The 5,967-nt window shown below is 26.3% G+C and overlaps 1 long non-coding RNA gene across 1 annotated transcript; it reads right to left on the bottom strand.

Moving 5' to 3' along the window:
* Positions 1-737: 737 nt before the first annotated feature.
* Positions 738-1,538, bottom strand: LOC127282770 (uncharacterized). The gene is made up of 2 exons (XR_007843247.1): positions 1,232-1,538; positions 738-903 (listed from the first exon to the last, which is right to left on the bottom strand). It is a non-coding gene; the product is annotated as an uncharacterized LOC127282770 (long non-coding RNA).
* Positions 1,539-5,967: the final 4,429 nt, after the last annotated feature.

Below are 5,967 nucleotides of genomic sequence, written 5' to 3' on the forward strand. Positions count from 1 at the left end.
AATAATTAATACATCGAATTTTTTCGAATTTTTCAAACATGACGGGTACCACTTAAAAAGTTAGTTCTTAACGAGAAGAATATGCCAATAGTTAAAATTTGTCATACAATAATAAAAAAATAAGGTGGAGCACGACTCCCCACGAGGCACAACTCTCCATTCTTCCCTATTCAATTATAATTATTTTTTTAAAAAAGACATACCAATAGGCAAACATCCATGTTCGTTCTAAAAACGTTTTCAAAATGTTTTTACAACAAACCAAAGACAAATAATGTTCTCAAACATTTTAAGAACATGGATGTTCAAATAATGTCCTAGAACCATTTTTTGGCTGACATAATACATAAAACGTTCTACAAACGTTCTTGAAACGAACATGGTTTTTTGCCCACTAAGATACTAAATTAATATCTTAATTTCTCTATAGGGTAAATGCACCAGTGGTAACATAAGTATTTTTTTAATTTTAAAAGTAAAAAATATTTATTTACATGTATAATATTTTTAAAAAAGATTCATGTTTTAAGCATATGTGGGCAAAGGACGTTTTTTGCAGTTTCAACTTTTCTCTAAAATAAAAAATGATTTCAGGTTAAAATGTTTTTAATATGATTTTGTCTGGTACAAGGAATCTCGCTGTTTTACTTATTTACTATAACTTAAGGGGGGAACACCAGTTGTAACTCAAAAAATAATGCTTTTTTCAAGAATATTTTCCAAAAGAACAATGAATCTTTTTAAAGAATACTATTTATTAGTTAAAAGTACATGTAAAAAGCTGTAATTTAAAAGAAAAAAAAAATTTTTTTAACAAAAACTTTTGGAGATATGAGCCATTGAAGTGGCGTCTTAAGAAAAAAGGCGAATTGCGGTGACCAGCATTCTGCAAGTATACTTCGTCTGAAATACAAAAATGAAATTGATTTACATTTATTATAAGATTATCTAGTTCGTGATCGAAGGATTTAAAAAAAAAAAAAAATTTGACAAAATGGCGACCTGTCAAAGTCAAAAGTATGATTTTCGTTAAAAAAATACGGTCGATTTTCAGCTATATAAAAAAAAGTTTTGATTAAAAAAAAAAATCCTTCGATCACGAACTAGACTTATATGTGTAAATGAAGCACACTAAATTTTAAATAAATCGGTTTAATGGTATTCGAGTAATCGTGGTCACCGACTTGGAAAATGTCATTTTGAGAAAAACGCATTAAAAGTTTCAACTTACTTTTTTTTGTTCAGAAGAAATTTTGTTTCTAAGTTACAAAGAGTCATCGATTCCTGGACCATATAATAACTCTTCCGCAGTGGTTGCCGTTTCTAAATCATAGGAAAAGGCCATCTGTCGTTAGGGTCAGGTATGGCTGGCCACCTTGTATGAAGCCACGGGACGCGCCGCTGCAGTGTTCTGTATATCTCATTTATTTTTCACCGGATCAACTTTGAAATTTACAGACACATTTCTAAATATGTATACTTTAAGAAAATGCACCAAAAAAAAAATCGATATTTCGAAAGTTACAACTGGTGTTCCCCCCTTAACACAAAAATAATTAAAATAAAGCAATAAATAGTAAAATAATGTGCTTTATCACACAATCATTCAGCAGCTACTTGCTTGAATCTATGTATGCAACATCTGTGTATGCGCCGCCATGTTTATTTTCAATTTCGTTTGAAAATATCACTTTTTAAACATCATTTTATAATAATTTAATATAAAATTATGTATTTTTCGAAGAACAACGAAATTCCTTGTACCCAAATCCATCATAGCTTAAAATTTTAGACAATAATCTTTTCTCATTTTAGAGTAAGATGTATACTACCAAAACACATTTTACCATACTAGGTCACAACATAGCCTTAAGTTACTTCTGTTTTATACTATATAAATTTTTTTATTTATACAATCATGAAAATTACCTTACTTATACATTTAATAAAATCTTTACGCCTTTAAAGTAAAAATGTAAAAAAACTATTAGACTTAACTGTTTCACAACTAGTTCATTTACCCTATATATAAACAAAAATATTTCATTAACATAATTGATTTTTAACGTATTATCTGCTGAAATAAAAGACGAAGAGACCCAAACAAGTCAGGGAATAAAAGACCAAGAGACTCAAACAAATTTCGAAATTAAAGAGCAAGAAACACAGACAAGCGTATTGGAAATCGTTCCAACAGGTATATTTAAACAAATATAAATCAAAATTTTTGAAATATTTAATTTTAACTTTAATTATATATATTATATTTAAATTTTATAAAAAGATATATTTAATATTAATGCAAAAAAATAGAAAACAACTTTTGTGCAACACCTGCAAGAAAAGAGCTACTTTACTTTAACCTAAATGCACCACAAAGTTGTTGATTTCTCCACACTTTCAGGCATATTAGACAACATAACCTTAAATTTATTCTTCAAAACAGTATATAAAATAGCTTTTTTCTTGCAGATGTTGCACAATGTACTATTGCAACATACCCGTGTGGAAAAGTAATATTGGTCCCCGCATAGCAACCCTTGAAAATTGCACTCATGATATGAGGGTCTCTTGTGACAAACCAAGGCAAACCCCTCATAGAATCAATATGCTCATCGATAAAATCGCCACATAAGTAATGTTAATTATAATTTAATTATCGTTTGAATAAATATACACGTAAACGCCACAACTAATAGAACATGAATGAATCAATAAAAGTAACTCTTAAATAGCAACCAAGAAAGCGCTAAGAAAAATAAACTCTCTAAATTTGAATCAGCGATAAGTATACCACTGGTACCAATCAGCGAATATACGCTGAAAAATCAGTGAAATTCCACTAATTCATCAGTGCATATAAGCTGATTAGAATCAGTGGTATACTTATAGCTGAGAATCAGCGAAATTCCGCTGATTCAAATTTAGAGAGAAACTACATATACAAAGTCCGCGAATTGTCTAATATTACAAAATACTTAACAGGAAATTTATGCGTTGACATATTAGAAATTACCGACTGATTTCATATTTTAAATTTTCTTTGAAATATTGCCAGAATATTGCAGAATATTCATATGTAATATTGCAGAAATAGACTTTTAAGAGTATAAATATTTCAGCAAAATTTCACGTCATTATATTTCTCAATGGGGGACATTTGCCTGCTTTCATCAATATTTTATGAACCTTTCATTGATATATTTCAAAACATTCAATCAAATATGCAGGAAATATTTTACGAAATATTATGTGTTGTGTTGGATTATATTTAATCAATTGAAATTTATCTTTTTTACAAAAAAGCATCACGCGTATGACCTTTTTATAATAGGATTCCTTTCTAAATTAAACTTTTACTTAAATAAAAATTATTCATTGGCATACTACTATAAAGTAAATTTCAGAATAATTTTATGCAAATAAATATAACCAAAAAAATCAGACATGATTAAAAAAAATCAGAGTTGTACTCGTTTTAAAATCGTAGGTTTCGTTCATGAATACAAATTTAATAGTTTGTTAGGAAGGGATAAAGTGCATTATATCGTCATTTTTCAACAAAAATGTATTTATTTTCTTATTTACTTATAACCGTGACCTTCAATCGAATTTGCTATATTTTTTCTGTAATATACACGTAAAAATACACATGTGTACTAATATATCCTTAGGTAAAAAATTGAAAATATTAATGGAGAAGTCAGAGTAATTTTTTAGCATTTTTTCTAAAAAAAATTAATTTCCTTTTCTGTAATTATTGACCGTGACCTTAAATAGTAGTGGCTAAATTTTTCCTGTAATCACGTAAATAATAATACTTATGTGTACTATTTTTTAGTTTATTAGTTGAAAATTTATAAAAGCTAAGAAATCTTCTTCTCTTTATAAATCAGTAACTGCAAATATGTTGGATATATTTTTCCTGTAATCTACAGATGAAAATACATGTGTACCAAATTTCAAAATAAAAGATCCAATGTAATAGATATAAAGATTAAAAGTTAATTTATTTTTCTAAAAAGTTATTAATCAGGGTTTATTTCGGTCGCTGATTACAAATCCAAAGTCTGTTTTTAAAAATTCAAAATGACGAAACAATATAACAGACGTAAAAAATAAAGTATATTCAGATATGCTTAAAATTCGTTATTCGGGGGGATTTTTTTAGTATCTAAATCCGAATCTGATCACAAATTTGCAAAATTTAATTAATTAAAAATGTTTGATCATACATGCCGAAACAAATAATGACAATTTTTTTAAATTGTCAAAACATGGACAATTCTGGGCGCTTTTCCACACGGATAATTTTGTAAATAAAATTTTTATAAATAAATAAATAGTAAAATAATATAAAAATAAATAAATAAAATAGGTCAAGAAAAAAGTTCAGGAGAGAATAAAGAACCATCTAAGAAAAGATCAGGCAAACCAACTGAAAGGTCCAATAGATTCAAAAGAATGAAGAGGAAACTAGAGGAATTAAACCAATTAAACAATTAAGTTTTTTAATAGTTAATTTTTTAATTATATTGTTAATTTTTTAATTTTGTGATATTCTTGGTATGTGTCAAATTATTTCACATTCTTCCATGCTAATTTTAAGTATATTATTTATAATATAATATACAATTAAAAGTAATAATATTATCTTTGACTCGCAATGTTCATAAAAGTCTATAATTTATCTTATATTTATATATAATGATTTATAATAATAATTAAAAGTTCAGTTCCAATTTGTTATGTCCTAAGTATTAAAATCTAGATATATGTGCATTTATTTAATTTTTTTTAAAATTAATTAATTTAATAACTTTTCAATAATGTAAAATCGTTTGAAATATAAAAAGGGAATACCTTAGAAAATTTATTTTAGTGTATTATTAATATTACTGTCATTATTATATATATATAAAGAATAATTATTATAAATGTTATCAGTCCAGATATAATAAACAAACATTCAAAGATACCAATCATAGAAAAATTGCGTACAGAAAAAATTATATCTTCTTTAATATTATTATTCATTTATATAAAGTAAAAATTACCTGGACTGTTAAAAGCGACTTTACGTCTGCAAAAATTGAAAATTTATTGATCGATGATTCAGATTGAAACAACATTTATATATTGCTTGCTCATGGAGGAAGCATTGTAATACCGAAATTTTTTGATGTATTTTTACGTTTTATAACCTCAGGAATCCAAAAATGACATTTTTAAAAAATGTCGTTCCGTGTGTGTATATATATATACACTACATTTTCTTAAATATCTCAAATACCATAAGAGCTGAAGAAATAATCTTTTTTAAATTGTAGGACTCACTAGCGGACCATAATGAGAGTACTTTGAGCAATATTAATAAAGATAAACTATTATTTTTTTGCATTTTAAAATTTTTCAAAAATAGTTTTTTGACCATAACTTAAAAAAATGTATTGACACGAATAGATATTTATCTCTCGTTTTGTAAAATTTGTCAGGACGCATCTTTTAACCTATTAGCGAATATCCTCCTGCAAAAAGCTACCTTTTTGCCTAGTTTATTAAATATATATATATATATGTATCTATAAAATATTATAAACAACTTGGAGAATATTTAAAAACGAATCAATTGACCTATTTTTGAACCTTTTATTGTGAAATATTACAAAGTTATTAATGTTAAAAAATTACCACTGCAAATATCCCAAAAATTCAAATTACCACCTTCCTACAATTATTGTAATACTAAATAACATACCATAAATTGGTCACAAAAAATCTCAATGGGGAAGAAAACTGTTCATTTTATGAACACAAAAAGTTCAAACTTCAACTCTGCAGCGGTTTTAAAAATGACAACAAACAAATATAGGATGAAAAGTTCATGGGCTCCATAATTTGACACTTTTTTTAAAACTAAAAAATGTAAATTTTTTACTTGAATTATTAAATTAGAAAGAAATCTTA

The sequence above is a fragment of the Leptopilina boulardi genome, unplaced genomic scaffold, assembly GCF_019393585.1.
Source record: "Leptopilina boulardi isolate dan_hultmark-lab unplaced genomic scaffold, ZJU_Lbou_2.1 LbouV2_302, whole genome shotgun sequence".
Lineage (NCBI taxonomy): Eukaryota > Metazoa > Arthropoda > Insecta > Hymenoptera > Figitidae > Leptopilina > Leptopilina boulardi.